Genomic DNA, 21,680 nt, shown 5'->3' with positions numbered 1-21,680 from the left:
GGTTTTGTTTTGTTTTAAGATAGCCTCTCATTGTGTAGCCCTGACTAACCTGAAACTCATGATCCTCGAACCTCAACCTCCAAAAACTGGGATTCCAAGCAAGTACCACCACACCTGGCTGTTGATTCAGTTTTAAATAAGTGCTGCCATTCCAGGAAACCGCTCTCTTCTTGGGCACCGTAAAATGGTACACTTCCCCTAAAGAGTCCACCAAAGGTTTTGTTTCCTTGACTGGAATTTCCTTACTTACCAGGAAATGACAGTTGGGGATAGTCCCTTACCTTTAATGGGTGTGACATTTTAGGTTAATTATGATTCACACCGATGTGTGGGTAAATTCTCAGCTTTCAAATGTGGGAACCTATGAGTTAGGCTTGATGCTGCATCATGTGAGCACGGAGGATCAAACCAGGGCCTCGAGCAAAGGAAGGGTTCTCTCCCAAATGGGCTACATCTGCATACTCCGTTATCTACTATGTAATGGCGGAATAGATTATAATCTTAGGCTTAAAATAGCAAGAGAAACTAAGCAAAGGAAAATAGAACACAGACAATGCCACCAAACCCATAAATCTTTTGGCAACCATGTTGTTCATTACAAGTTATTCTTCTATACGGAATCAAGTCTTCATATACACCAGAAGAGGACATCGAATTCCATTACAGATGGTTGTGAGCCACCATGTGGGTGCTGAGAATTGAACTCAGGACCTCTGGAAGAGCAGCCAGTGCTCTTAACCTCTGAGCCATCTCTCCAGTCCAACTTTCTCTTTTTTGTTTTTTCATTTTGTTTTGTTTGGTTGGCTGGTTGGTTAGTTAGTTGTTTGTTTTTGACAGGGTTCCTTTGTGTAGCTCTGGCTGTCCTGGAACTCACCCAGTAGACCAGGGTGACCTCGAATTCAGAGTTCTGCTTGCTTCTGCCTCCCAGTGCTGGGATTAAATGCCTGTGTCGCCACCACTTGGCCAGAAAACTTTTTTTTTTTTTAAGATTTATTTATTTCATGTATGTGAGTACACTGTTGTCACCAGTAGGGGGCAGCAGATCCCATTACAGATGGTTGCGAGCCATCATGTGGTTGCTGGGAACTGAACTCAGGACCTCTGGTCTGGAAGACCAGTCAGTGCTCTTAACCCCTGAGCCATCTCTCCAGCCCAGAAAACTTTCTTATAATCAGAAATTGAAACAAGAAAACAAACAAAACCATGAATGGAGAATTATTCAAGTAAATTATATCTGAGGAAGAGCTACTTTGTAGCTCAGTAGTATGTTTGAGGCTCTGGATTTGGTCCCCAGTGTCATTATTAATATCAGATATCAGTTGTTAATAATATCAGATATCGGCCACACCAGTGGAAAAAGAGCACACCAAACCAACATTAACACAGTTCCTCATGGTGAGATTTTAATGGGGGAACGAGTCAAGGGGAAGGGGTGAGAGAAAGAAGAGAAAAGAGAGCCAGGGTGGAAGGAGTCTGCCTTTTATTTAGAATGTGATGTAAAGGTTCCCAGGTGGAGGTGCAAACTGAGCCAAAAGGTCCTCTGGGAATGTATGGCCATTGCCATGGCAACAGTGACCAAACGGTGTCACTGCTAAAGACAATTCCTGATACCAACACCAAGTACTACAAACACACACAAACCACAAGCAATACATATACATACTTTATGCATGCACACATCACATACCACACACACCTCACATACATTATATGTCACAAAAATGCCTTGTACTAATTTTTAAAATTTGTTTACATTTTATTCATTTTTTTGTGTTTATGTACACGGGCACACAGATTTGTCACAGTACAGATGTGGACATGAGAGGGCAGTTGTTGGGAGTCGTTTTTCTACCACGTACATTCCAGAGAGCCAACTTGGGTCATTGGGCTGGACGTCAAGTGCATCACAGGCTGAGACCTGTCAGCAGCCTTCCGTCTCATTTTGGGAAGTACGTGTGTAAGCACGCTCGTACACATGAAAACATTTGAAAGGAAAAAAGGCAAAACGTACTGTGTGCTTATAGTTAAGTGACAGGGATTCTGGGTAGTTTAAGCTTTTTGTTTCAATTTTCAGTGTTTTTGATACATCTTTCTCTGCCTCTCGGGGGTAAAAGGGGGATTCACTTTTACTGACATGGTCCAAGAGCTTGAAATAGTGGGGAAAAATCTTTCCTGTCCGCGAGTCTATCGGTTACTGCTGTACTCTACTCTAACATGTATTTATTTTACTTGATAAGCTTTACTTTTTTTTTTCTATTTTTCTTCAAACCAGGAACCCCTCTGTAGGCCAGACTGGCCTTGAACTCATGTAGACTCTCCTACTCCGGCCTCTGAATGCTGGGTAAAACATACATGCGATCACATGGTGCTTTTAGTTAATTTTGCCGTGCTGTGGATTGAACCCAGGGCTATGTGCATGTCACGTGGTGACTGAGCTATGCCCTCAGACCCTGATTCTAGCTTTTAATTAACTCTTTTTTAGTTACATGTGTATGTATTGTGTATGTGCCCGAGTATGTGAGTGCAGTGCCCGCAGAATCCAGAAGAGGGCGTCCATTCCCATGGAGCCTGAGTTACAGGTGGCCGGAAGTTTCTTGATATGGGTTCTAGGAATTGAATTCAGGTCTTCTGCAAGAGCAGTAAATGCTCTTCATGCCTTAGTCATCTCTCCTCACCTTCCCTATGTTTATTCAGATTATTGTTAAAAAAAAAAAAACAAACAACCTCCTCCTCCTCAAAAAAAAAAAAAAAAAAAAAAAAAACAGAAGCCAAACAAACCTCTCTCTCACTCCCCGTTCTCCTTCCCTTCCCCGACCTCCCTCCACCTAGCCCCAATTCTCTTCTCTCAGCACAGGTCATTTTGTGGTTAGAAAGGGTGATTTTTCTAAAACACGTGATCAGAATGTGATTAGGGAAATCTGTGTGTGTATGTGTTGCCAAAAGATGGATTATCTTCAAACGCCCCTTCTCTGTTCACAGCAAGCAGAGAAAGAATGTGTGTGCACCATGCTTTCGTCCCTGTAACAATTACCTGAACATATCACCGTGTTTGGGAGGATGGCCTGAAGAAAATACTTTGAATCGTCAGAAAAGCTTTTCTCTGGGAATATGGGATTGCAGAGGTGTCTTACGTTGCAATTGTTATGTTTCTGAAACGTCTCAGGAGATGTCTTGTGCGGCATGGTAGTACACACCTAAGACTCCAGTCATCCATGAGATGTGGGGAGGACAGGAGAATCAGGCCAGCCTGGGTGATAGAGCAAGACTGTGCCTCAAAGTAAAAGAAGCCAGGAGTGTAGCTCAGTGGTTTAAAACTGGCCTAGCATTCATGAGGCCCTAGCTTGAATCCATAACACTGGACAAGAAGGATCTAGGCCCCTTGTACAATGCAGAAGGAACTGAAATGGGGGAGGGGGGCGTGTTTCGGGAAAGATGATGAATTCTGAAGTCTTCTTTGTTTGTCCAGGAGTCTCCAGGCAAGGTCTGCTTGTTCATTCAAGGCCCGGCCCCACCCCAGAACCCCAGGCCACTCACGTTTCTTCTTTCCTTCCTCCCTTCTTCATCGCTGCCCCAGTCAGTCCTGACTTCGGCCCTTATCTTTGTGTTTCACCATACACTGGGTATGAACATTATTAAAACTTAAGGAGAGGCTCTCTGTTTTTGCTTTGTGTCTGCTAAACGTTCCAGGGCCATCATAGATGAGTCCTAAAAGTTTGTTAAATTAGTTCAAAAACCAGCATCTAAGGAAATTGAAAAGAAGATGAAAAAGTTATTTTCTTAGAGAAAACACATTGCAAAGGATAAATGGGGTTTTAAAAATATATAGGCTCAAAAAGGAAAGCAGCGAAGATAGAAACATTTCAGGGATAAGCTGCTGTTTTATTTGCTTGTGGCTGACCGCAGCTTGGTGGCTGAATTCAGCAGAAATGTGACCACTCGCCGTGTGTAGGCTGGAAGCTCGTCTCCCTGGTGGGAAAGGGCTTCAGCAGAGCTGCCTTCCTTTCAGCAGAGCTCAGGAGAGCCTGGTCCTTTGTTGTGCTGGGCTCCTGATAAGGTCAGCACTCCCTGGTTTCTCCATCTGCTGCCACATTGCCTTTGCCTCTTCAGTGTGTCAACCCTCCCTCTGCCTCTGTCCCCTAAGGGTATATGCCACTGTATCCATGGCCCACCTCAAAACTCTTGACTTTACTACATATGCAGTGGTTTTCTCACTATGTAGGTCACACTCACAGATCACGAGGGTAAGGACCTTGGCATGAAGCCTTCCTCTGAACCGCAGGGAAAGTCTTGGCCTTCTCTCCAGCCCCCTCTTTCTCTTCTATGCAAAGATTAAAATTCCTAAAACAGCTGATTCTAATAACTTCACGACTAGGTCAGTAGGGACAAACAGACATTTAAAGCAGTGTGGTTGAGCGTGAGGAAAATACCAGAAGACTATATTCTCGGCTGCGGAACACAACAGGATCAGTAGCAGACGGCACTGAGAGATGTGACAGGGTCAAAGTCAAACTTGGCGAAGTCTCACTCTTACAGATCCATGGTACCCCATGACCCCAAGGGTGGCAAGGAGGGTTCGAGCATTAGAAGATACCGTTAGGTAACAACCACTGTTGTTTATAACCGAGTGAGTCCTCTTGCTCTAAATGGTTGTGTGTGTGTGTGTGTGTGTGTGTGTGTGTGTGTGTGTGTGTGTGAGAGAGAGAGAGAGAGAGAGAGAGAGAGAGAGAGAGAGCAGCCTCACCAGGTTTTCCTTAATGCCCAGCTTTGGAACAGATTATGAGATTCCAGGCTAAGACCGGGCACAAAGGAAGCAGCTGCTCTCCTGCTGTCCTTATGTAATTCCTACCAGGAGTGAGGAATTGGGGCCATGTCTCTGCAGATGAAAATAGGATTTTACGCAATAGGAAAGTAACGGGTAATATATTCTGTGGGAAATGAAAATATGTCGATATTTCATAACTTTAAGAGGCTAGGATGGAGCATTATTGGGCAAGATAAAAATGTGGACTGACACGGGCAAGCCTGGATTTGCAGCGTGGACGGGTTTTAGCTCGTGGGATACTAACACAGCGCACTACATCCTGGGAGAGGACGGCAAACACTTTAACTTTCTTGCCCTTCAGATGAGGAAAATATGTATCTTTATGTTCCCTAAAGTAGAAAACTGAGGTCTTATGTTGGCTACAAAAAGGGGGCCAGTAAGACATGTGCAGACTTGACCAAGTATGTTGGGATATGCCTTTAATCCCAGCACTAAGGAGGCAGAGGCAAACCTATCTCTATGAGTTCGAGGCCAGCCTGATCTACATAGTTCCAGGATAGCCTGGAAGTGAGACCTTGTCTCGGAGAAAGAAAACTATATAAACTTTTTTGATGTTTCGATTTGTAGTGCTTTGAATAGGTATGGCCCCCATAGACTCGTGTGTTTGAATGCTTGCCTCGTAGGGCGTGGCACTGTCAGGAGGTGTGGCCTTGTGAAGGTAGGTGTGGTCTTATTGGAGGAAGCATGTCACTGTGGAGGTGATGAGGTATTAAAGCCATGCCTGGTGAGACACTCTCTTCCTGTCGCCTGTGGATACAGATATAGAACTCTCAGCTATCTCTCCAGCACCATGTCTTCCTGTTTCTCACCATCCTTCCCGCCACGATGTTAATGGACTAAACCTGTAAATTGTAAACCACTCCCTTCGGACCAAGCATTCAAACGCAGGAGTCTCATGGGGCCATTCCTATTCAAAGCACAATGGTGGTAATTAGAATATAAGACAGAAAAAGACATATGACACAGATGCCAGCGATCAGAGCTGGAAGAATGGCAAAGCTTGGGTGCCGTGTGGGTTGCCTTTAAGGATGCCAGGGCTGTGATCTTTGGGGATCCAATGGGAAGACCAGCCTGAGAGAAGAATTTGAACAAGTAAGGTACAGACAGCTTGGGATGTGCACCAGGAAAAGTGACCCTGGGCTTGTGTAGCTTTAGGACATTTGAACTATCTTCCCTTGTTGGGGGCGGGGAGGAGGATCTGGACTAAATGCATGGGCAGAGGTGGCTCGGGAGGTAAATGAGCTGCCAACCTGACTGGTTCTGATCTTCAGACCCAAAAGGTAAAAGGAGAAAACTCCTGAAAGTTTCCTCTGACCTCCACCCTCCACACCTACTATATGGTACACACACACGGAAATACATATAATTCTAAAATCTAAGACATTTAGAGGCAGTTGGAATTCCAGGGGGAGGGCTCAGTAAGTGCTACAGGAACACAGGGGCCTGAGTTTGGTCCCCCAGAACACACACGCACACAAATATAATCTGGAAAGATCAGCAAACAGTCTAGCAGGGAACGGGAGAGCAAAAAGGGGGTGGGGATCAGAGCGTTTAAAGCAGCTGCCCTTTCCCAAAATAGCACGCCCTATCTGCTATCCTGAAGCACTTGCTGACAGAAATGGTGAGAGGGAGACTTTGGGGATCCACGGTTAGCCCCTGCCCTGCATGAGCCGTGGAGGTTCGGCTGGAAAAGAGGGGGTGGCACCACAAAGAGCGGGCGGAAGTGATGCGGTGGCCGTGATTGTAATTGACCCTTGGGAAACTGTGAGGAGCAACAGTATGCGTTGGAGGCTAGCCTGGGCTACATAGCAAGTCCCTGTCTCAAAAGAACAAAGACAAAAGCTAAAAGAACGAGTTGGGCAGGCAGCTTCGGCTCCCTGGCCAATGTTCTTTTTTTTTTTTTTTTTTCGGAGCTGGGGACCGAACCCAGGGCCTTGCGCTTCCTAGGCAAGCGCTCTACCACTGAGCTAAATCCCCAACCCCCTCCCTGGCCAATGTAAATGTAGCTGAGGTGATAACAAACAGATATGGGCAAACGCCCCATGGAGCTGAATCTCAGGAGAGTTGTTTGTTGCAAGTGAAGGAAAGGAATGGGGATGTGGCTCAGTTGATAGATTGAGTGCCTGGTATGCAGGAGGCCCTGGGTTTGATCCCAGCACTGCATGAGCCAGGCATGGTGTACACTTGCAATGCCAGTGGTCAAGAAGTAAAGACAAGAAGATCAGAAGTCTGCTGTCAGTTTTCAGCCATGTAGACAGTTGAAGGCCAACCTGGACTACATGAGACTTTGTCTCAAAATAATAATAATAAAAGAAACCTTGAAAAGTGATTAACTGTGTGTCACCTCTTCCCTTCCTCTCCTCCCAAACCAACCCATGTGCAGGGCTGTTGTGGTTTGGGTGTGTCTTCCCTTGTTGGAAGCTCTGTGCTCCATGAGATGTTGGAAAGTGTGGAACCCTTAAGGGCTAGAGTTCAGGGCACTTGTTAAATCATCAGAGGTGTTGCTGGTGGAAGGAATTAGGGCGTTTGTTTGTTTTCAGGAGAATGTGCTGCTGTTCTAAAAAGGTAGCGCTCTCTCTCTCTCTCTCTCTCTCTCTCTCTCTCTCTCTCTCTCTCTCTCTCTCCCCTGCCAAGATGCCATCTGGCTTGGTGTGAGGTAGCCAAGAAGTTCCTTACCAGAAACCATCTGATCTTAGAGTGTCGGTCTCCAGAACTGTGAATTAATTTAAATACCTGTTTCTTTAAAGTGTCCAACCTCGGTTCTTTTGTGATAGCCATAGAAAGCAAACGGAGGCTGGAGCTGAAGGAGGTGGAGGTTTCTGAGCTACGGTGGTCTCGGGTTTGGGTGGGAAATTGGTCTGGAACAGGAGGTGAAGGCCAAGAGGGATAAGAAGGATTCTGCACATAAAGGGGCTTTACTGGGGTGGAGAGAGCATTGTCCCAAGAAAAGGACACCTGTGGAGTAGTCTGAGACAGGAGAATGAAGTCCCTTTAGAGAGGCACCCTGGTGTCAGGCTTTGGAAGTTAAGAGAAGTAAACACAAGGGGCAAGGGGTAGGGAAAGAAGAGAGAAAGCCTGCACTGTGCTTTGGTCAAGTCGCCTGAGGAGACCAAGGGCACTGGTCTAAGCCAGATTGACACATCTGTCATATCTCCTGCAGTGCGGCGAGAAAGAAGATCACACTGACCGGATGGGGCCCGGGGAGGCACACGACGGACAGACACGTTACACAACAGTGCAAGACACAGGAGGAAAAACTGTGTCTTTCCGACTCTCAGTCACACATTCAACACTTCTGACACCAGGCTCATCAGTGGACTCAGACTGGGAGCCCTACAACTCAATTCTGACACTATCTGCCCAGAAGAGACGGAACCCGGATTGTAGGTGCAGTAGCATAACACTGCCCCACTTCTCAAGCTGTGCGAAGGGATGCTTCAGACTCAAGCCCGAGGTCTGAGTTTCCACAGACCTTCCTTAGGTTTGCCTAGTTGGCCCGGGCAGCTCACATGCTCAGGGAAACACTTTACTGATAATCAGCCATATATGAAAGAGTCTAATACAAGGGGTGCGGTTGACGGTTAGACGGGAGATGGGAGGAAGGCTGCAGAGGTCCAATGCTCTCCGAGTCTCCACCACCTCGGTCGGCTACCTGCTCGGAAGCTCTTTGGACCTCAACCTTGGAAGTTTTATAGAGGCTTCATTAGGAAACAGTATTGCTTACAGTGCCGGCCATTCATGACCAGATCCACCTTCAGCGGCTCTTGCCCCATCTGATCACGTGGCTAGTTCCCTTGGCAACCAGCTCCATCTTGAGGCTTTCCAGGAACGCGTCAAAGAGTTGCCTCTTTATAACAGCGCCTATCTTAGGGAAATTCCAAGGATTTCGGGGCCCTGGGTTAGATGTGCAAGTAACTCAGGAAATTACACAGGTCTAAAGACCTCTGAGTCAGGAACCAGGGTCAATGACCACATATTAAGAACAAAAGATTCTTCCAGCAGCCATGTTACTCAGGAAATTGCAGAGGCTTGTGGATCTCTCTGGAATGGCCACGTCTATATTTCACAGGGTGTCAGGGAAGGTTGTTGACACAGGGAATAAATGATTAGATAAGTCATGGGGACCCAAGCTTTCTAACCAGTTAGAGATAGTCACTACACGCACAGGAAATGAGAGGACTGAAGTGGACTAGAATTGGAGGTAAGAGGGATATCATTTTGGATTTACCCAGATGAGTCTGGAAAATAGTTCTAAATGGGTACATTATTTTTTATAAGTACGCACATGTACTTCCCATGTTCCCTAGCTAGATGTGTTAATGGGCCCAAAGAACAGAAGAGCAAGTAACACATTTAAGGCCTAGATCGTGACTTCTAAGCGAATACTCCTTAGAAAATGGCTGATTGAAGGGCTGCGGCCTGGAAGATACCAGGTAAGCTTGGGGTGTCTTGCACAGTGAGCAAGAAAGTGTAAAAGAAATGAAGAAGATCCGTTAAAAGGATAAGGAGGAAGGCCCTGGGTTCGGTCCTCAGCTCCGAAAAAAAGAAAAGAAAAAACAAAAACAAGAAAAAGGATAAGGAGGCCAACATGCAGGAGCTACGGCTGGCCAGAAGAGGAAACTGGAAAGTTAAGACAGTGAAGTCAGGCACGGTGGCTGGCACACACCTTTAATCCCATCCCAACACTCAGGAGGCAGAGGCAGGTGGATCTCTGTGAATTAAAGGCCAGCCTGGTCTACAGAGTCAATTCCAGAACAGCTGGGGCTACACAGAAAGACTCTGTCTTGACAAACAAGGTAAAACAAAACCAAACACTAGCCTGTGTCCAACTCTCCCAATTGGGATAGCCAGGCTCATTTTGCACTGGGCTGGGCTAGAGGGAGAGAAGATTAGGTGGCCAGGGTGGGTGCCGACAGGATCTCGGTCGGTGGGTGAGTATGTGGGTAAACACACAGACACACAGACACACACACACACACACACACACACACACACACACGAACAGATTCGAAGAACTGGTTCCACTTATTGGGTGGGAAAAGGCTATTAACCGTTTGGTGGGTGAGTAGGGGGTTGAGGGTGAGTGTACATCATGACTGTAGGGGACCAGGATGCTGGGGATGCTTCATTTACATGAGGAGGGATTCCAGGTGCTGCTGGACATGATCTTATACAAGGAAAGGGAGTTTAACCTGCCTATTGGCTACCTAACCTCCTGTAGAGAAGCAAGGGTGGGGGACACAGGACTACATTCACCAGGACGTGAAAGCCTGGGGCAGGGGGCTGTCCATCCTATTCCTGCTGACCTCAGGATGAGATCTCCAGGGTTTGGGGCACTCCTTGGCCCTACTCTTGCTCCAGGTCTGCTCCACCTGGTCCCATAACCAAATAAATAAACAGCCAAATAAACAATGATGGAGTGATGAATTATAACCCTACTGAAATAGGAGTCCTTCAACCAACGCAGACGTGAAGGAGTGGATAAGTACACTGAAGTCTGATGGAGCCTAGGATATTCACATAGCTTTAATGTTCCCGCAAATGCTTAATTACAAAGGGGGAAAAATCATTTCACAGTGGGATTCAACAGCTAATCAAGTGACCACAGTTACCCACATTGGTGATGGAACAAATTAGTGTCATGTGTCACCTGCTAGGGTGCAATGAGAAGTGGCTTCTCTGGTAGTTTGACCCAAGGTGCACGACCTGATTCTAATTGTGATAAAATTCCGGCTTTTGATTCTTTGTGTTTCTGTACCCTGGAAGATGGCATTCCGTGCTTGCAAAGCATGGCACCTGAAGAGACCCGGGGTGCAACACGTAGGAGGTGTGGCAGGTGCAACAACCAGTGGAATCTGTCACCACAGATCTGATCTCTACAGCTTCTATGTTGCAATATAAGCCTAATTAAAATAAATCCTACAGAAAGAAGTCGCCTATACTGACTATTGAAAACTGTTGGGTCTTGAACACCAAAGAAGGCCAAACATGGTGGGGCTCACCTGTGGCACTTGGGAAGTAGAGGCAGAAGTTTAAGACCAGCCTGGGGTGCTTTGTATGTGAGTGTTATATTATACTGCACATGTGAATAGTATGTAAAGTAAAAGGTGACTAAAAAATAATTCAATGGGGGCTGGAGAGATGTCTCAGAGGTTAAGAGCACTGACTGCTCTTCCAGAGGTCCTGAGTTCAATTCCCAGCAACCACATGGTGGCTCACAATCATCTGTAATGGGATCCGATGCCCTCTTCTGATGTTTCTGAAGACAGCTACAGTGCATTCACATAAATAAAATAAATTAAAAACAAAAAGATTCAATGTTGAAAAAGACTGGAGGGGCTGGTGAGATGGCTCAGTATATAGTGTTACTCAGGATGCAATCCCCAGAGCCCATACAGAGGTGGAAGGAGAAAACCAATTCCATAACTTCACAAAGTTGTCCTCATGTACTACATGTACACATACATGTACATGTTAATTCTCATAAAACTGATAGAAAAAAAAGACCCAGAAAACAAGACCCAACTGGAGAGTTGTGCCATGTAAACGTTGATATGGTTCAGGAAGGATCTTTTCACTATAAAGATATCACTGGGACTAGGAGGCCAGCCTGGTCAGCAAAGTGCTTGCCTTGCAAGCATGAGGATATGAATTAGATCCCCAGGTCCCATGTGGAAAAGTCAGGCATGGTGGTGTCCACTTGTAATCTCAGAGCTGGGGAGGTGGAGATCCTGAGGCTCTCCAGTCAGTCTTCCCCACTTAGAGGGTTCCAGAACAATGAGAGACCGTGGCTCAGAATAAGACAATACCAAAAGTTACCTATAGGCCTGCACGCACGCGTGCGCACACACACACACACACACACACACACACACACACATGCACACACACACACAAAGCCCCCTGTCTTAGTGAGGGTTTGACTGCTGTGAACAGACATCATGACCAAGGCAAGTCTTATAAAGGACAACATTTAATTGGGGCTGGCTTACAGGTTCAGAGGTTCAGTCCATTATCATCAAGGCGGGAGCATGGCAGCATCCAGGCAGACATGGTGCAGGAGCTGAGAGTTCCACATCTTCACCTGAAGGCTGCTGGCAAAAGACTTGACTGGCAGGCAGCTAGGGTGAGGGGCTTAGGCCCACGCCCACAGTGACACACCAACTCCAACAAGGCAACACCTCCAAATAGGGCCTCTCCCTGGATCAAGCATATACAAACCATCACACACACACACCCCAATGTGTGCACAGCCCCCTCCCCTGCCCCCAAACACATGAGCACATACTATTAAGACCTTCGACGGCTTCAATGGAGTCTGGAGATCAGCTGCAAATGTGTTAAATTCCCAGTTTAGATGGTTTTTCTGGAATGCTGTGAGCGTTCTCATAGTAAGAAAAACACATTACAGGGGCAACAGGGCGTCTTCAGAGCTTTGACTCCGCAGGAAGGAGCCTCTGAGTCAGAGTTTAGCATCCAGGATGTTTATTAGGGAGTGCCTTTGAAATTGACACCTGTGGAAGGGAAGAGAGGGAAGTAGGTTGGAGGAAGGAAACACCAGCTTCCATGGGTCAGCAGCCTTAACTGACCCATGAGGAGCTCAGAACTACAGTGTCACTCAGCATTGCCCCAAACTAGACTGAAAGGGCTGGACTTCATTTTTACTGTGGGGTGTGTGTGTGCGCGCACACACGCCCGCACACGTGTGCAGGAGCCATCTACCTTATTGTTTGATTGTTTTCTGGTTTTCTTTGGTTTTTTTGAGACAGGGTTTCTTCTTGTAGTCCAGGCTTGCTCTGTAGACCAGGCTGGCCTCAAACTCATAGACATCTGACTGCCTGTGTCTCCTGAGTGCTGGGATTAAAGGCATGGGCCAGCACCACCCAGCAGAAATTCTCAAGACTTTTTGGTTTGAGTTTTGGTTTTTTTTGGTGTTTTGAGACAGGGTTTCTCTGTATAGTCCTGGCTATTCTGAAACTTGCTCTGTAGACCCAGGAATCCACCTACTTCTACGTCCCAAGGGCTGCATTAAAGGTGTGTGCCACCCACTCCCACCCCCTGGCTACTTTGGGTTTTGAGATAGGGTATCTCACTGGCTTGGAAGTCACCAAGTAGGCTAGGCTAGTTGGTTAGTGAGTCTCATAAGGTCATTCTGTCTCTAGCATTATAAGCACATGCTGCCACACCCAGCCTTTTACCTGGATTCTGAGGCTCAAACCCAGAAAGCAAGCTCGTTACCAACTGTGCCAGTTCCCTGGCCCAGGCCTGGATTTAGAACCATACCCTAATCAGCTATTAGATGTGAAGGGTCCTGAAGATGAGGGTAATGTCCCCCAAGAGACTGTTCCCCTTCCCTCTAGATACCAGGCACACAAAGCACACAGGCAACAGCTATTGTTAGCATTCAGTGGGACTTTCTGCTGCATCACGTGGTGGAAAAAACTCACTTCAAGAACCAGGTTCCTTAGCCCAGTAGAATCAGAACAGCAGGGGTGGATCTGGGACCCGGGAAATGAAAGCAGGTTTACCCTTACTTCCATGGTTTGCTTCCCAGGTTCACATATCCTCCCTGCTGGAGACATAACATCCTAGTAAAAGTTCTTTACTCTGTCCTTATGCAACCTGGGAAGAGGCATTCCATCTCTGCAGAGTGAGGCCCCTGGGCAGGTGCAGATGCAGCCAGCGAGCGATGCAGACTCCACATCAGGAATCCACCATCACAGCTTCTTTGTTGCAAGTTGAATTCAACAGTCTGATGCAAAGTTCTGTGAGATTCTATCCTAATGGAATATTCCAGAACCCCAGGGTGATGCCTGAGGGGTGAGACAATTCTAACACTCACCCGAACAAACACTTGTCCATTCCTGTTAGAATGAGTCACTCACCAAAGGATTCCAAAGTATCCATCTTGTGTTTCCAGATGGTGTCTTAGGGGTGTGACAGCATAGGGGGGTCTAGCACTGGGCTCTCACTCTCAGGTTGGACACTGGTAGGGGCAATAACTAGTTAAGCTCCAGTGAGGAAGAGCCTGTGCTACTGGGCTAAAAAGAGCCTTACTCTGCCACATGGTCACTTCACTCATGGCTCTGTTGTGCCAACAATGGTGTGGTTGGTGACAAAGGCTGACTCAACTGGCTGAGTCATTTTATATCTACCATTTTGCTATTCCTTGTGTCTGTGCTGCCTCTCTATTCCTCCATTACTCCTTTCGTGTTAAAAAAAAAAGTGTTTTCAAGATGGGTGTGATAATACGTGCACCCAGGAAGTAGAGGCAGGACAATTATCTATCCTTGGCTACATAGGAAGCTTGAAGCTAGCCTGAACTACTTGAGACCTTTAAAAAAAATGGTGAGAGGGCCAAAGAGATGGCTTAGGGATAAAAAGAGTGTTTGCTGCTCTTGAAAAGGACCTGAGTTTCATTTCTAGCACCCATGTCAGTTGGGGGACCTGACAGCTGACCTCTGTGGGCACATACACAGACACTAAAAATAGATCTTTTTTTTTTTAAATGAATGAAGAGATACTTATCATTTTGTTTGTCTTGTATTAAAGGCTATCTGTGCTCCCTCCAGCACCCATGGTACCTGTGGTCTTGCCAGTGAATGGGCCAGCTTCAAACCCAGTCTGGTCTCTCACTTGTCAGATTTCCCCAGGCTCCAACTGCATGAGTTTGGATTTTTCAGGAAGCAGACTGAGACAGATTTCAGTGCTCAGGATATTTTATTAGAGAGAGAGCGTTGGAATCAACATCTGTGGACCGGAGGGAGGGGAAGGAAACAGGATTGAGCAGGAGGGGTTGAAATGAGGGCAGGCGGATGGCCTGAGCTAACCCCACCAGGGAGGCCTTAAACAGAACAGCCCATACCACCATCCTGTGCAGGGCAGAAGTTCCTGGCTCTATTTTTGCTGTAACTTGTCAATAGGTTTGGGCCACTGAGGAAAGGTGTGTGTCTCTGCAGAGGCAAGGTTGCTGTCTGTAGATAAGACAAATGCTAAAAGAAATGATTGTGACAGCCATATACAACCACAGTCCTGATGGCTCAAAGGAAGAGTTAGCCAGTGGTCTGAATACTCACCACAGGGGTCAGGCCAGCAACTTATTCTTTAATTGTTCAGGTGAAAACTGACGTTTGACTGGTAGCAAAACCGTGGAGCACTTAAGTAAAACCCATAGGGGGGAAACCATTATGCTATGTGGTCAGTTTTTCCTCATTTCTTTTTATATTTATGTGCACGAGTGTTTTTTTTTCTTTCTGCATGTGTGTGTGTGTACTCTGTGCATGTCTGGTACAGGCAATGTCAAAAGAGGGTGTCAGATGCCCTGGAACTGTCATTATGGATTGCCGTGAGCTACCACGTGGGTGAGCCAAAGCCTGGTCCTGTGCAGAAGGAGCGAGTCCTCTTACTGGCTGAGCCATCTCTCCAGGCTCCCTGCCCCTTTTACAGTAGCATCATTTGAACCTGGGGCTTCTTGGATGCTAGGCAAATACTCTACTAGGAAGCCACACCCCCAGCCTAAGTATACAACTTCTCCGTAAGTCCTAAATACATTTTAAAAAGGCTTTTTCAAAAAGAATACTGGATGATTGAAGAAGCATAGGAAAGAGCCACCCACTGCTGGTGCTGAGATGATGAAAATCCATTTGGTTTGCAATCCTGGCTCTCTAGGAGTCTCCAGTGGGAGACAAGGCTGAAAGCAGCCAGTCGAGCTTTATCTTTCCTGAGGCAATAAAATGTGGGAGTCATAAGAATGGGGCAATGGGCTGGAGGGATGTCTGGGTGAAGAGCACTGGCTGCTTATTCAGAGGACTTGGGGCCAATTCTTAGGGTTTCTATTGCTCTGATGAAACACTGTGGCCCAGGTTTATTGGGGAGGGAGGGTCATTTGGTTTGTGCTTCTGCATCACTGTTCATCATCAAAGGAACTCAGGACTGGAGCTCAAGCATGGACAGATCTGGGCGGGAACTGAAGCGAGGCCATGGAGGAACACTGCTTACTGGCTTGCTCCCGTGACTTGCTCAGCCTGCTTTCTTATAGAACCCAGGACCACCTGCCCGGAGATGGCACCACCCACCATGGGCCCAGTTCAATCACGAATTAGGAAAATGTCCTACAGGCCTGCCTACAGCAACTCCTATTGAGGCATTTTCTCAAACCTTCATTTCTCCCTCCTCTCCAGTCATTCAACGCCCTCTTCTAAGCACTGTGCGTGCACAGGGCACAGCTATACAAGGCAAAACACTCATATATGTATTTAAAAGCAAAGAACGGTGGGGCAAGAGTGGGACACTGATGTCACTACAGCTAGATGGGCCTTTAGTTGTGCCTCACTGAGCACATCAGTCTTTTGAGTTTCTACACAGTGTTAACTGTTCATGGGTAGAAGCAGAGCTCAGTGGGAAAAAAGCACTTGACAACCATGAGTGAGGTCTGGGCTCATCCCCAGCACCACAAACATCGATTCCATTGGGCCTAGGGACGCAGGCCTGTCATCTCAATTACTGAAGAAGGAAGGCCTGACCCCGCTATAGAGAGTTCAAGGCCAGCCTGGGCAACTTATTAGAGAACCTGTTTCAAAAGGAAGGAGGGTGGGGGCTAGTGCACATGTCATCCCAGCACAGGGGAGGTGAAGCAGGAGGATCTGAAAGTTTGAGATTTATCTAGACCATATAGTGAGATGCTGTCTCAAAAATTGAAAACCAAAAAACTGAAAACCCACCACCACCTCTCTCTGCTGGAAAAAAAAAATTTAGTTTCCACCTCCTTCCCTTTGTTCCTAAACTTTGACTATCATGGAAGATGATTCCTCAGCGTCCCTGTACCAGGCCTGGGACTGAGTCACCGAGGGAGGCAGGAAGGAGCCATTTTCTTCCTTGTCATTCTTTCCTGCCTTCTTGTCCAGCTAAGTCATTTTGCAAATGTTTCCTGCCCCCCTCCCCCAAGAATATTTAGCCTTCTGTCTTTGCTTCCGAAGTCGTATCCGTAACCCTTCAACAAAGGCTTCTAAACGTAGAACAGATTTCTCTTTGCTCAAATGGACCTCGGGCTAAACTACAGAGCATGAAAAGCTGCCTTTGGAAAAATGAACACAGTGGTGCTGCATGCTGGGAAGGAGAGTGCCAGTCACCCTGGCGTCGCCCCAGTGCTTTTCTTCCATTCTTTGTGACCTTCCTTCTCCCTCTCCTGGCTGAGAGCAAAAGGCAGAGCTGCTTCCCAGGGAGCAGAAACACACCTTCCTTCCAGGGAGAGGTGCAGGTAGACTGTTTGGCCCTTTGTCCCTGAGCAACAAGCTTGGGCATGTATGTGTCAGGCCGCACTATTTCATCTTGTCTTTGAGAAGTAATTAAGTGCAAAACAATACACAACACACTTTAAAAATCAATCGATACATTAAACGCTGGAAACGACTTCCCAACTAAGTTAACCCAGAAAGTGTGGAGAAGTTGTTTTATCATCCGCCCTCTCCCATGGCTGGGCATCGAACTCAGGCTGCTTGTGTTGTATGTTACAGATATGGATCCTGGCTCTGGGAAAATATTCTACCTTAGATAAAGTAGGTACTTAAAGAAAGAGTAACTGTTGAATGACTACAGGGAGTGAAGGGAGACCTGGCCAACTTCCCGAAGCCATGGTGGGAAGAATAGGTTCCTGGCTGGGACTTGAACACCCCAGATGCTTCTCTTCTATGCTTCAGGTACTTTCCACACAGTAGCTGATGAAAACCTCAGAATGGCTCTGTAAGAGAGAGCTGTCCTAAGACATGATGAGACCACTTGCCTAAAGGCAATCAGTGGCAGCAGTGGGGCCAATCCACAAGTTTGGTGAACGATGCTGGTGGTATCAGGACACGAGATGGACACTGGCAGCTCCTGGGGCTTTCAGAGTAGAGCTCTCCTGAATTACAGGGTGTGAGACTCTGAGACAACGGATGATCTTGCGTAGCAGAGTCACGGGGCAAGGCAATGAACTCCTAGCCCATGTATCGAAGCTGAAGAAAAGTGAAACTGCACAGAGCTGGACAAGTGGATGACTGGAGGACGGCAAATAGACTCAATCTTTCTTTGAGGCTGTTAGTGTGAACTGTGCTCAAGGTGAGCTGGAAGCATGCTTTGTTCCAAGAAGAGAGCTTGAGTTAACATTGTTTGCTAAATACAACAGCCTCCATTCTAAGAAGGAGAGTACACAGCTGTAATGGCTATTCCTGGTTGTCAATTTGATTATATTTGGAATGAACTACAATCCAGAATTGGAAGGCTCACCTACGATCCAGATCTTGAGACATAGTGGCTATGAACCCCAGAAGATTAAGGCAAGGAGATCTCTGAGTTCAAGGTCATCCGAGACAAAGCAAGTCCCAGATCCAGGCATGGTGGTATACATCTTTAATCTGGGCCACACCTTCTGCTGAAGACCTACATAGGACATTGGAAGAAGACTCTTCCTTGCCTGCTTGTCTTGTGGGACTGAGCAACTACTAGATCCTTGGACTTCCATTCACAGCTGCTGCTGATCATTGTTGGGGAGTTGGACTATAGACAGTAAGTCATAAATTCCCTTACTATATAGAGACTACCCATAAAAGTTCTGTGATGGGGTTGGGGATTTAGCTCAGTGGTAGAGCGCTTGCCTAGCAAGCGCAAGGCCCTGGGTTCGGTCCCCAGCTCCGAAAAAAAAGAAAAAAAAAAGAAAAAGAAAAGTTCTGTGACTCTAGAGAACCCTAACTAATATAACAGCTGAAAGCATGACTTTGTTCAAGAGAGTAAAGCAGCATTATTCAGAAGCATGCATTAAATTCTTCTGCAAAACCTGAAAAGAGGGTCTAGCAGACTCACCAGGGCTCTAAAGTAAAAAGGCCACAGTTCAGATGGTGTCTTAGTTAGGTTTTTAGTGCTGTGAACAGACATCGTGATCAAGGCAAGTCTTATAACTTGTATTTCCCCCAGTCTTAACACCCTACTAGAGAGTGCTGGCTTTCCTGAGCTTGGAAGACAGTCTTTACTGTGACTGAGAGGACTTCTAGGAGGTAATGTCTAATCTGTCTCCCTCAGACACCATGTTATAAATACTCAGCTGGGTTCCTCCTCCTCACCTAACCCCAGAATAATGAAGCCCATCTAGTGTTTACTACAGGAAGTGTGCCTCAAGTGGGGCAGCTGGCTGGGAGGCAGCCTCCGATCCTCAGTGCAGAGCACAGCTAGTCTGTTCTGGCTTGCTCAGGAAGTGAGGGAGTGCCCGCAGGGTGGGGCGTCTTTCTTTGACCCCCCTTCTTCTGGGGCTGGGGAGATGCCAGGCTGAAGGTGGGGGATGGTTTGCTAGCAATGCTGGTCAATTTCTGAAGCCCTTTGTTCAAATGGCATAACAAAGAAAAGCTAAGCTTGGCTATGGAGGTCAGTGTTTGCAATTTTAAAAAAGCTATGGTATTAAAAACCTCTTTCCTAAAAATAAAACAAAACACCTCTTTCCTTTTCAATTTATTAATGTGATTCTAGAGAAAGTTTTATTTTTATGCTGTAGGAGAGTTAACTCTGCGTGCAAACCCAAGCATTTACCCTCTCTGTGTGCTTGCCAGCATGACAGTTTCTGTCTCAGTTCAAACATTTTTACATTTTGTTTTGATCAGGGTAGCAGATAAGGTGCACAAAACCTCCTCACCCCTTATTGTCTTGCCTCTTGATACACACTCTACCAAGAGTCTCCGGAGCTAAACAAGGGACTGGTTAAAGGTGTAATCAGGACAGGTTCTTGGCTAACACCGGAAACAAAGCAAGAGTGGCTGTGACAGCACACTTCAGTCTCAGTTTTACTGGAAAGCATGGCCTCTGGGAGGTGCAAGCTCCCTCCTCATTCAGGGGCTGATCGCTCACTCCCTAGGACTTATCAGCTGTTGCTGGGATGCCTGCAGCTCCATCAGCAACCTGTGCTGTGGGCATGGAGAATGTTCTAATGGAGTGGTGAGACAGTGGACATATGGCCTCTGTCTCCTCTGCTCACCCCATACTCCTTTGTCTCACCTGACTTCAAAACAGGAATGACCAGGAAAGTCACAAGGCAGAGCATTACCTCAGGTGTGTGGCTTTTCTGAGCATCTGTTGTTTAGCAGAATGAGGAAAGTTGAGCAGAAACAATAGATTCTCCTGCCCTTTCAGGGTCTTCTGTCTTCTGCTTATCAATCTGCCTTCCCATTAATGCTATTGACGTCAGCCCTTTCAGTTCAAAGAGCTAGGTGTGGGCTGGGGCAATTGGGAGCCCAGCAGCAGAGGGCCTGCTAAGCGTTCCGAAGCCTTGGGTTCTATGGCCTTCATCACACAACATTGTCGTCATCATTGCCACCATCCACAATTAGCTTCGTCACCTAAATTCCTTGCCTGATGTCATTAGCATGACTAATGGCTAAAATTGTTGGCAGGGCAACCAAAGCCTCTGCCGCCAACTCTCTCAGGCCTCCGGTACTTCAGCTTCCCATGTGGCCTGTCTGCAGGCTCAGGCCTTCTTATATTCTGTCATTTGAGAATGTCTTTTGTCCTGCCAACCAACTTGAGCCAGGCAAGACCCTCTCTTGCTTTCCCTGGTGTCCCATGCTCTTTGTAACTGTCCCATCACAGCTCGACTTGTACAGGTAGCCCATGACACCTCAGAGTACTCAGATTCCGCCCTTTCAGCCATGCTTAGCCTCTTCCGCACACTTCCACCACAGCCTTCAAACCCTCCTAGCAATAATGAACAAAAACCAAATTCATTTCCCGTGATCCAATGCCTTACATCTCAATGCTGTGTTCATTTTAACAGCCTGAAATCAGAATAAAGCAATGAGACATTTTGTTAAGATTTTATTTATTGCCTTTTTGAGGTAGGGTCTCATCATGTAGCCCTAGCTGTCCAGAACTTACTCTGTGACCAGACTGGACTTAAAACTCAAAAGGTCTGGGCTGCAGAGATGGCTCAGTGGTTAAAAGCAATGACTGCTCTTCCAGAGGTCCTGAGTTCAATTCTCATCAACCACATGGTGGTTCACAACCATCTGTAATGGGATCTGATGCCCTCTTCTGGTGTGTCTGAAGACAGCAACAGTGTACTCATAATTCTTTAGAAAAAAAAAAAAACACTTTGAGATCTGCTTACGTCTGCCTCCAAAGGGCTGGGAATAAAGGTGTATGCCACTACCACCTGGTGAGATTTTTAAAAGTTTTATGTACATGGTTATTTTGTCTCACATGCCTGTATAGTACCATGTGTCTGAGGAGGGTTGGATCCCTTGGAAGTAGAGCTATAGATGGCTGTGAGCTGTGATTTCGGTGCTGGGAATCGAGTCTGCTTTGACCACTGAGCCACTCACCAGTCCCCAAGCCCTGGTTTTATTCTTAGTAGTACAAAGATTAATGGCATGGCTTCTTTCTGGTGGCATTTTGATTTGCTGTAATGTAGCCCAAAGCTGCAGGCTTCCTTGTTACCCTTCTTGTTTATAGGGGATGTCCCCTTATTCATCTTGTTCTTGTTCTTCTAATGAAATTTGTTGGTCATGACTCACGAAAATGATTTGCCTACTCATTAAATGATTGTCATATGCGGCTTCCAAAGCTATTTGGAGAAGCTGGGTGTGGAGCATTGGGGAGACTGAGGTAGCACGATCATGAATTTGTTGTGGCCAGTTGGGGCTGCTCAGACATGTGTTTCAAAACAACCCCTTTCAAAATAAACCAAACCTTACGGGAACTGGACTCCACTCACGTTAACGCTCATACAATAGGATTAAAATAAGCCTGGCTGTATTACCCAGAACACAATTTGGCTGTGCGTACAAACGTGACCTCTCTCTTCCTAAAAATTCCTGGACAATTTCACACACGTATATAATAAAAT

General features: G+C 46.5%; 1 long non-coding RNA gene across 2 annotated transcripts; it reads right to left on the bottom strand.

Annotated features, from left to right (window-relative positions):
• Positions 1-11,779: 11,779 nt before the first annotated feature.
• LOC102551227 (uncharacterized) lies at positions 11,780-14,518 on the bottom strand. 2 transcript variants are annotated; one of them, XR_015627893.1, is made up of 3 exons: positions 14,407-14,518; positions 12,111-12,336; positions 11,780-12,022 (listed from the first exon to the last, which is right to left on the bottom strand). It is a non-coding gene; the product is annotated as an uncharacterized LOC102551227 (long non-coding RNA). The 2 variants fall into 2 exon arrangements; XR_015627894.1 differs by lacking the exon at positions 14,407-14,518 and adding an exon at positions 13,708-13,918.
• Positions 14,519-21,680: the final 7,162 nt, after the last annotated feature.

The sequence above is a fragment of the Rattus norvegicus genome, chromosome 8 (assembly GCF_021556685.1).
Source record: "Rattus norvegicus strain SHRSP/BbbUtx chromosome 8, alternate assembly SHRSP_T2T, whole genome shotgun sequence".
Taxonomy (NCBI): Eukaryota; Metazoa; Chordata; class Mammalia; order Rodentia; family Muridae; genus Rattus; species Rattus norvegicus.
Note: the sequence above shows the minus strand (reverse complement) of the source record. Positions and strands in the feature narration are given on the sequence as shown.